The following is an 11,570-nucleotide window of genomic DNA, read 5'->3' on the forward strand; positions in this document are numbered from 1 at the left end:
AAACCCTTCAATTTGGAATGAGTACCATTCTGGATTTTGCCACTTTCCTAGCAAAAGAGATTCACAATGGTCTGGTTGGAATAGCAAAGGGGAAAGTAAACAAACCATTCTGTTGGTATTCATTAATGATGCATGTATGTTTATACAAAGGATATACTTTCTTCTCCAAGGGTATGGAGTTAGAAACCACAAAGGATGGAGAAAGGAATCCAGTGCAGTTATGGAGTGTGGATATGACTTCAGAGGCTACTGATGCTAGTTATGTAAGATTTGACAAGTATTTTGCATCAAAGCTTCGACTTCTTTTAAGAGGAGATAGCCCTAGAATCCCACAAGCATTATTAGAATTGGTCAGACCCAAGGACCATGCTAAAGGGCTACTTGTTAGTCACAACTGGGGGGATATAATTCCCTACAATGTTTCAACAGTAATAAGAGTTTATGGTTTCTTAGGAAAACCTCATGTGCTACCTTTTCATGTACCTTTGAAGATAGGGATAGCCGAGCTCTTATGGCAGATAGGTACTATAGATGAGAGCGAATTGGTCATGAAGGGCACTTTCTTTCCAATGGTTACTGTAGTGCATGATTTTGTTTTTGTTAAAAAGGGGTGGAAGCATTTAAATTTGTTTTTGAATAAATATAACATGGCAGAATCTCACACCATATTCATTGACCCTGAAGGATTCTATGATTTATTAAGAGAAAGGGTGAGATCTTCCCATATGGTACATCGAGTTTACTATCCAGAAGATATAATCAAAAATATTTTCACATTGCAGGAGCAAGAATTAAGGAAAAAGAAATGGATAGTTTTCAGTAAAAACTTGGAATTCATTAATGCTTTTGACCCCCAGTACGACCCATTGAAAGATAAGAAATACTAGGGAGATAAAATATAGGCATTAATGAATAATTTTGCTATAATAATTCAGACTATGATTGAAAAGAAAGATATATTTATTAAGACACACCTAGACAAGGCAACAGAAATACAAAGAAGAATGAGTGGTAGAAATGTGGTAACTCCTGGCCAATATACATTGCAGAAAAGGGCAGGTTATTTCATGGTTCAAAGTGTGCAACAGGTACCCCCTCATAAGGAGCCAAGGTCAAGAATTCCATCTGCAGCCAGCTCTCTAAAAAGACGAAAATTAGAGCAAGGGTCTTCTTCTTCTCAAAAAGAACAATACTCCCCAAGCCAGTCTCCAATCCAGATAGATGATGAAGCATCTCTAAAGGAATAGCTTAGACAAATGGGAGGAGAAGGGGATGTGATTGTCACCTCTACAGACCTGGATATTGGAGAGCCACAAGAACCTCCTACACCTTCCTTGGACCTGACCATTGTTGGTTACCAAGGTAAGGAAATTGACCCAATTGTTGCCCAGGCTTCTGAAAGATTTATTAATGATGAAAATTTTGTAAGATCTAGGGCTTTTGCTCAATTTTTATGGAGATTAAATATAAAGAATTTTGAGAAAGCCTGTGAGAAGATCAAAGCTGAGCAACCAAATAAATCTGACCTGGTTATCAAGGAAGAGGTAAAATCAAAGTTTTTGAGTGATTTTGCCCGGTTCACTCCTGAAGCTGGAAGGCAAATAGTTAGACAATCAGGAGTCCTCCTTCTGCCAGAATGGGATATAGCAAATGCTATTGTTTTTTATTCAGTAAGAAAGCAGAACAATGTTCAACTAACAATCGTTGAAGAAGTACTACAAGCTCATAGAGGGGTCAAATTTAGTGATGACCACCAAGCCCTTGTTTTGTCGTCCATAGATAAGAGAGAAAGTACCAGGATGCATGAGTTTCCCACTACAGAACATACTGGTACATTGACAGTTTATAAGGCTAGTGAGGTAAGTAGTAAACAAGTAATGGGAATGGCTTCAGAAATGATAAATTGGGTGGTGTTGTATCTGGACAAGAAGAAGATAAGTTTTCCCAACTCAATGCAAGGTTTGAAGAAGTTTTGAAAGCATATGAGGAAAGGGGTATACAGATACAATCACTGGAAAACCAAATGTCTCAAATGGAGAGGATACTTGGGAAAGAAAAATGGGAGAATCCAATGCACCTACAATTGCATACCCTTCATAGCCATTGGTTGGATCTGAATCAACCCCTATTATTGAAATACATGACACCCCTAAAAGGCCCCAATTCTATACTGCAGAGGACTTTGAAGAGGAAAAAACAAAATTGCATGAGTTGCAAATAGAATTGAGAAATCAATATGAAGAGAAATTAAAACAGGGTGTGATATATTTGAGGGATAAAATACAATGGTCAACCTTTTTTGATCAGTTGACAAGAATTGTAACCCTCATGGATGAGTTGAACAGAGATAAGGATAAACTGACTCTTCTTGCACAGAAATGGAGGGAGAGAAATAATGATATTACAATCATATGTATATATGCAGTCCAAATGTCTTATCATCAAGTTGAGAAGATTTTTGATTTATTAAATAAGCTAGAGAATTTTGATGATGAAAGAGATTCTTTACAGAGAAGATTAACACTCTATTTTTCCCAATATATTGCTGAAAAATTCACCCTATTTCCTTGTGCTTTAGAATCTGTTGATACAATAAAGGAAAAGGAAAAGTGAAAAAGGGATATGGATGAGTTATTCAATGAAAGAATAATAAACATCATGAGTGAAACTAGCCACTAGTTCTGGGCAAAGACAAATGAAGAGCTAGTAAAAATAAAGTTATTTTATACTACTGTGAAAAAAGAATTTGATGATTTAGAAGAAAGTGCAAATTCTTTAATAATGATACAAAGAGAAGCTCTAAGTTTTGATTGGCCAGATGATGATTCTTTTAATAAATGGAAAAATCAGTTTCTAGAACAAATGTCAGAAGATGATGAGGAGGAAAATGTAAAAGTAAAAGTCACCCTCGTAGTTAATAATGAGGACATGGAAAATCCCCAGGTTGAAATAAATTTACAGGTAACTGAAGATGATACATCACTTTCAAACCTCATGGCTATTTATTCTGAGGATGAAGAATAATTGAAGAATCAGATCTTATCTTCTTGTTTCAACAACTGAGAAGCATAACAGAAAGGGACCCACCAAGGATTGTTCGATGTATTAGCTTTTCTATTATTTGTTTTTGTCTTTTATGAAAGACATTTGTCAGTATCCTTTAGAAGACACTTGTCACTTTCTTTAGCCCAAAGCTTATTGCATCTCCCACTATTTAAGTGAGATTCCAAGGCTAAAGAATGGTTCAAATTCTATTTCTTCTAAGTATTGTGCTTAGTCTGGTTTTTGGTCCAAATTTTGAAAGTAAGTTTGTAATGTATTTTTCTGTCAATTCTCTGAGAATACATGAATATAGAATGAGTTGTGTTTCTTTCTGAAGATCATTTTGAGTCTATTGTAAAGGATATACCATTTTCAAAGGAAATGAATACAAATTATCAACTATCCCCATATCATTTCTTTCTGAATTTTGTCTCCTTTTAAATACTTAGCTACCTTGATGTTGTATGAGTAAAAGCTTGTGCAATTGAATGCAACCTAGTTAGGTTGTATATCCATTTATCATTGTTGTTAATTCAATGGATTAAATAAAGGCTTTAATGAATGTGATGAGATTTCTTAGGTATTGAAAAGGATTTTGAATGATAAATTCTGATAAGAATTGCTGATAGAATTTGTTGTAAAGCAACAAATTAGATCTAAGAATTTGCTATAGACTCTGAACCCTAATGGATTAGGCACTGATCAAGTTATTTCAGCTAAAGGAGGAGTATATTATAAATGGTTATTCAAATGCATCATCAAATCAAATTTTACTTTTATTTCCTGTAGATCTTCAAAGTTGGCCAGCACTTGTCTGCATGGAATGTTTTAGCTTCAGTTAGCCATTGTTGTTGAAAACATCTGCAGATCTATAGAAGAATTCTTGGCCATATCTGTTTATGGGATGTGTTTACCAAGTTAGTAAGAATTAGGTATATGTTTGAGGATCTTGAAATGAGAATCAGAATGAAACAAAGAATAATCCTCATACAGTTGTTCCAGTTTTGAACCATCCCTAGGTACACCTACCCTGGTTTTGCAGAGCCAAAACAGTAGAAAACCATCTGTGGTTTTGTTGAAGTTGGGTCCAAGTACCTTGCATATGCAATTGTTAATAAGAATAGGCTAGTCTTTAGATTGTGTATGTACTGTCATTCTGGTATTAAGCATTTTGTCGCTTAGTAGTTTTAACATTTTCTAAAACACCAACAACTTCCATGCAATAATGGAAGTCATAAATGAGAAGAAATAATTGTTACTTGATTCTCATCCTGATAAGGCTAGAGACTTCATGAGGAGGTTGGTTTTCACTCCTAATATAGGAGCTGGCCAAATAATTGTACAAAAGAAGCCTGGTTACGTTGTAATTCAAAACAAAAGGGCTTCTATAGATAAGGGAAAATAAATAATGGGATCCACCAGTACAACCCTAGAGGAGAGACCTGATGAGCCTAGTCCCAAGAGGCAAAAGATAATAAGAGAAGAGAGGCCTCAAGTCGAGGAACGTTCACCCACTCAATCTCCTTTGAGAATTGGAGAAGAACATCTCACAGGTGAGCAAGTTGAGGAGATGGGATCATAGGGAGGTGTTTTTATTACTCAAACAAAATTGGATGAAGGTAACCCTCCAGAGCCTCCACTACCGAGTTTGGACCTAACAATACTTGATTATAGAGGAAGGGAATTGGACTCTGTATTAGAACAGCCAAGTCATCAATTTTTGACTGATGACAGTTTTGTGAAATCTAGGGCTTTTCAGCAGTTTGCTTGGAGAGCAAACATGAATATGTTTGAGGAAAAGTGCAAAAAATTGAAAACAGAGAATTTAGAAATGGATGAAGCCTCCATCCAAGAACAAATAAAGGAACAAATGATGCAAGAGTTCCAGAACATTACCCCTGAAGAGGGAAGGAAAATGGTAAAGACTTCTAACATATTATTGTTGCCTAATTGGGATATTGCGGATGCATTAATTTTCAATTCTGTTTCAAATAGATTGGAGTTGTAAAACCCAAATAAAAAGGATTTTAAAGCCACCGCATTTATTAAAGAGCAAGTTGCATTGGTCAGTTGGTCACTGAAGAGAGGATCTAGAACCACATCATCGCAACCAGACGAGTCTGGATTAATGGGGAATATACTTGTGAGAAGGGTTGGTGACATCTCCCATGTACAGGCAGCATACTGGAATGTGGATTCTTCCAAGTTCCTTTTGGCCACTGCTAAGAAGGAGGAACAAACCATGTTTGAATTGCAAACCAAGTATGAGACAGTGGTGGATGCTTATAATAAAGAGGTAAAAAAGAGAATTGAGCTTGAGAAAAAATTATTAGGAAAATCTATCAGGCCTAGAATAACATACCCTCGTCCCCCAGTTGAACCTTTCAAATATACCGCTCTCATAGAATTGCTAGATACACCCCAAAGGCCACAGTTATACACGGTTGAGGATTGTGAAGAAGAAAAGAGTAAATTATGGGCCTTACATGTGGAGCTAGAGTCTAAATATCAACATAAACTAAGAAAAGCTCTCACATATCTGCGGGACAAAGTTGAATGGCCATTAATCTATGATCAATTGGCCAAGGTGATTAATATCTAGAAGGAGTTAAAGGCAAATGATGAGGCTCTAAAGCCCATTGTGAATAAATGGGTAAGAAGGGAGTAAACAATAACATTTTTGTGTTTCTTTGTTATAGATGATTCTTTTGATCAAATTGAAAAAACATTTGATATTGTTTCTGATCTTGCTGATTTTGACAATAAAAGAATTCATTTACAAAAAGTAATAGTAGGCTACTTAAACAAGTACAAGAGCCAAAAATTCAGTTTGTTTCCTCGTGCCCTCGAATAAAGAAATAACTTGAAAAGAAAAGAGGAATGGGCAAAAGAAGTTGATGATTTATTTTGCCTAAGGATGAATCAAGTCTTAAATGAAACAGGCCATGCATGGTGGGCTACCACAACAGAAGAAATGGTGAAGGCCCAAATATTCTTTGATTCCTTAAAACAAGAATTCATTGCCATTAATAATGAAGTTGAATATGTGCTAAAAAGATAGAGGGATATTTTGCAGTTCAATTGGCCAGATGACACATTATTTGACAAGTGGATGGCAGACATGGCTCTTGGTGAGCAGTTTGATGAAGATGAAAATGAAAATGATGAGGTACAAAGTGAGGAGATCCAAATCATTAACCTCATCACCACTCAGACCCAACTAGAAGAAAAAGACAAGGATAATCTGTTACCTTCAACTGTAGACCCAAGACCACAGGATGTCGATACAACTAAAAAGGGGCAAAAGGCAGAAGTTATTCCCACAATATAGGATAAAGACGATGAAAGCCCATAGGTGGAGGTTGACATGCCATCATCAGAACAAATTTTGTCATTGGTTGATTTGGCTATTGCATACAAGGAAGGATCAGAATAGTAGCCAACTCAGCGACATTAGAGTATGTGACAGAGATTGACCCACCAAAAAGAATGTTTTGATTTGAACATCTTCTATTACCAACATTTTTGTCATTTTGTGACAAGTGTATGTAAATTGTTTCTTGTAAAAGACACCTGTTACTTTCTCTTAGCTTGAAGCTTGTTGCATCTCACACTATTTAAGTGAGATTCCAAGGCTAGAGAAGGGTCCGAATTCTATTTTTCTAAGTGATATGCTTAGTTTGTCTTTGGTCCAATCTTTTTTGAAAGAAAGTTTGTGATGTATTTTCTCTATCATTTCTCTGAGAATACATGAATACAGAATGATATGTGTTTCTTTCTAAAGGTCATTCTCAGTCTATTGTAAATTGTATACAATTTTCAAGGAGAATGAATACAAATTTTGAACTGTCCCCATATTAGTTCTTTCTAAACTTTGTCTCCTTTTGATTACTTGGTTATCTTGATGTTGTATAGGTAAAGGCCTATGCAATTGAATGCAATCCAGTTAGGTTGTATATCTGTTTATCATTGTCGTTAATTCAATGGATTAAGTAAAAGCTTTGGTGAATGTGATAAGGTTGCTATAGTAGTGGAAAGGGTTTTGAATGATAAATTCAGATAAGAATTGCTAATAAAAAAATTTGTAAGGCAATAAATTAGATCTAAGAATTTTCTATAGACTTTGAACCCCAATGGATTAGGCACTGATCAAATCTGATCCAGCTGAAAGAGGAATATATCACAAATGGTTGTCAAAAATGAAAAATTAAATCAATTTTACTTTTTTTTCCTATAGATCTTAAAATTTGGCATGTACTTGTCTGCATGGAATGTTTTAGCTTCAGTTAGCCACTATTGTTGAGAACATCTATAGATCTATAGAAGAATTTTTGGCCATATCTGTTATATGGGATGTATTTATCAAGTTATCAAGAATTGTGTATGTATTTGAGGATTTGAGATGAGAATCAAAATGAAACTAGAAATAATCCTCATACAGTTTTCCCAGTCTTGAATCATACCTAGGTATACCCACCCTGGTTTTGTAGAGCCAAAAGAGTAGAAAACCACCCTTGGTTTTGATGAAGTTGGACCCAAATTCTTTGCACATGCAATTGTTAACAAGAATTGGCTAGTCTTTAGATTGTATGAGTACTGTCATCTTGGTATTAAGCATTTTGTTGCTTAGTAGTTTTAGTTCATTTTAAAACACCAACAAGTCGCAACACATTTTCTGACTACCACATCTCCATTTTATGACACTGTTCTTTAATTTCATGGCATTTGCTACCTCACTATACATAAGAAGTGCACAACTCACCATAGCAAAGTAGCGATAGTCGTAGATCTCATCAAAATTGGATGGTGAGAGACATAAGAGAACAAGATCGCTTGGGGGCACGAAAAATTTAAAATGAAACAAAATATTCGCCAAAGTTTAAAAAGATGTCGTGCCCATGACTTTAAAAGGGAAGAAACATAGGATTTAATAGGATTTTTCAAAGGCAAACAAAATCTGGAAGACTAAACAAGAAACCTTATTTATCAACGATAGATTCAATCTGATTTTTTGAGTACCTATGTTAGGGAAATTTCATCATGTGAAAAATTAGACCAACATGGATAAAGGCAACAAAGAACGTGGAAAGAAGAAAAGGAGGAAGGGTCAATAATTGACATCCTCATCCTAATCATCTTCTTCAAGTTTAGAAGATGAAGGATCACTATTTGAATGTGATGTTGAAAATGCGGCTGAAATGGACACAATCAAGCAACAGATCAACTTAACGAGATGAATATGAAGGAAATTAACAGATATCATAATTGGTTCATAAGTACAATCTACTTAGGAAATCAAGAAAAAGGTAAAAGCAAGCCCAAAAATTGGTAAAATCCAGAGATGTAACCATTGGATTAGCTATTGATGCCCAATATGACTCCAATACATATATGATAAGTCAACTAGCACAAATTGTTGACAATGTTGACATTTATAAGATCGCGACTAAGATAATGGAAGGGAAACAAAAAAAAAATCTCACAAACCTGATTGACCAATGAAGAGTGAAACTAACAAAATCCAAGGACACTATGGTGGAAGTATTAAAGGATATTTCACTAGTATTGTAGAAAGTATCAAATCCACCAAGATACATGCTTAACTTAGAGAACACTATGAAGAAAGATCAACAAGAGATAAATAAAAATACAAAGTTCTTTTGATGTTTTAACTAGTTTAGCAACATAATATACCACACAAATCCATGAGAAACTTCATCTAATCAATAGGATCAAGAATGAACAAGGGAAATGCACTCTAAAGGTCTTAAAGTTGCAATGCTTCCTATCCCTATTGTTGGGAATCATACAAGAGCACATAAAGAATGTAGAGATGCACCTGACCAAAGGTCACATGACTACATTGAATAAGGTCAAAGACTATTTGGAGGACATAAGAATTGAGGCACTTGCTCTTAGAAATCTTAAAGACTCATAGTAGGCACAACTGGATTGATTCTCAAACTCATTACTAGGGATTGTTGTGACCCCCGTGACTATATGTTTTGCCATTGATAAAAAAAAGGGGGGAGAATAAGAAAAGAGGAGAGTAAGATAGGGGGAGACAACATAAAGGGGGGGACACCCTAACGGAGAAAAGACTAAGGGGTAGCAAAACTTAAGGAGTTGGAAGGAACAGAGGACAAGAAGAATACACATATAGAGAAAGGTAAAGGAGAGAAGAAGGAACTAAAGACTCATTATATTTTCAACTAATTTCACACCAGTGTAGAGTCATCTACCAAATTGTCAAAGGAATGAAGAAGGTAAAGTTGAAGAACAAATCAAGAATGATCAAATTTTTTTCCATCAATGCCAAAGGGGGAGATTGTTGGATTGGGAGATTCTTTATGCCAAAGATTCTCAATGGCATTAAGAAAGGAGACTAGTGATGCTAACACTTAGCACACCAAGGTGTTGTCATTAATTGGCAATTGGAAAATAGAGGGAGTAATATGCACATTGTCTCACAACCACCAGTAGACATATACATTGGTGTAATGCCCTGCCTAGAGATCCTTGGAACACAAGGATAAAACATGCACTAAATAACCCTTTTTTAAGATAAGTTAATTAAAAACAACATAAAGTAACCAAGTGCAAGAATGAAACATTGATACAAGATAATAAAATAGGGAACATGGCTAACTCACATGTTCACTTACACCAGCGAAAGTCTTACAAACACTTCCAGATATCCCCAAGCACTAGACCATAGCTTACAACTACACATTACATGAATCATGAGAATACCAAGGAGAGATGTTCTTTTTAAGCCCCAAGGAAAAAATTATTAGCATGATTAAACATACAAGTTCATTTCCAACTAACTATAGCATAATCAAGAATTGTAGGCAAAGACCATCAAGTCATGCACAAGATGAGGGTGTTTGGTTACAACCACTCATCTACAGGACACCATTCTGAAAGGCAAATGTTGAATCCTTAAATTGGCTAAGTCTAGAATCTTGAACCCCTGAAATCAACCTAAGTCTAAATTCCTGAAGCCTTGAGATTTTTTAGATTCTTTATCTTAACTTGGAGAGGTCTGAAACCTATCTCAAATGAATCATCGCATATAGATAATATATCTTAACTATAAGGAAGAAGAAGAAGAAGAAGAGTAAATGAAAAGAGAATCCACTTATACTTGAATGATATATTTTATATATAGGAAGCAAAAAACCCCAAAAGGGCACCCAAATATCCTTCAAGACCACATCTAACAAGTTGGAAAGTGCCCATTGTCTACCCAAGTAGGTTTTCCCACACACCTCGTGCGATACTTTTTACTGTATCTAGGCAATACTTTTTACTCATGCGATACTTTTTACCCATGTGATACTTCTTACTAAGGCCAGGTGATAGTTTACTATAGCCATATGATACTTTCTACTATGGCCATGTGATATTGTACCAGTATTATACGATGTTCTTCACTACTATAGTGTGATACTTTTCCAGTATCGCCCAATGCTAAACAAATATCACTCAAGTTTTGAACATAAGGCCAATTAGCCATTTAAGAGGCAAAGTAGGTTCTAGGGTTAGAACCAACACACCAAGGAGTACCAGAACCACCATAGTCAAGGAGTAAACACTCAAAAGCATAAAGGAGATCAAATAACTCTAACATCTAATCCATAGCATCTAATGTAATCATGTGGAAAGAAACATCATAATTACCATACATGTGCACAAATCAACTATCTCAAGAAGGAAAGCACAAGCAAAGAAGCCATCAAACTACAAACAATCGTGCTTGTTTCCTCCTAACCATAATGGCATCACAAAACCTCAAAGCCCCTAACCATCCCCTGAGTATGAATCTCGAATTGCCAAACAGATAGTTGGATTTGTCTCATGATATCATTCTTACCAATAACCATCAAATAACATCATAAGAACAAGTATGTTCAACTTGGTAATCTACCAATAGCATCACTAATCCAAGGTAGCGGTAAGAAACATCATCTAGCAATATGCTACAACATGATGAAGGAATGCATAAAGTAAACATACTAAACATCATATATAACATGATATAAATGCATCCAAGATAAATCATAAATCATAAGGGAACACACTTCAGATACACCTAAGTACCAAGTGAATATCCAGCACCGATCTCAAATTGAAGTAGACCATCTCTATACATTGGTCCCAGTAATGGTACAAGTAGCTACACCTCCCAACCACATTGTACCTATAGACTCACTCTTGTTGTGTTGATGGAGATAATGATCCAACCACAAACACACAATACAATCATCCATGGCTAACACTCATGCCAAATAGTACAAAAGATTGAAACCAAGATTGTGAGACAATGCAATACAATAGGTCTTTGTCAAACACTCTATGGGTCTACTATGTAGGGACTCTAGTGGAGAGTAGATCGCTTGGCATTGTGAATCCCAAGCTAAACATCGTGCAAAAACTTTCCCTTGGGAGGCCATCACACTTTTTCGTCAGATGAACAGTACAAACACTTGCCCTCGGATGGACTGTATAGGCACATACCCTTA

Source organism: Cupressus sempervirens, chromosome 4, assembly GCF_028749045.1.
Source record: "Cupressus sempervirens isolate cs-2001-9-10 chromosome 4, ASM2874904v1, whole genome shotgun sequence".
Taxonomy (NCBI): Eukaryota; Viridiplantae; Streptophyta; class Pinopsida; order Cupressales; family Cupressaceae; genus Cupressus; species Cupressus sempervirens.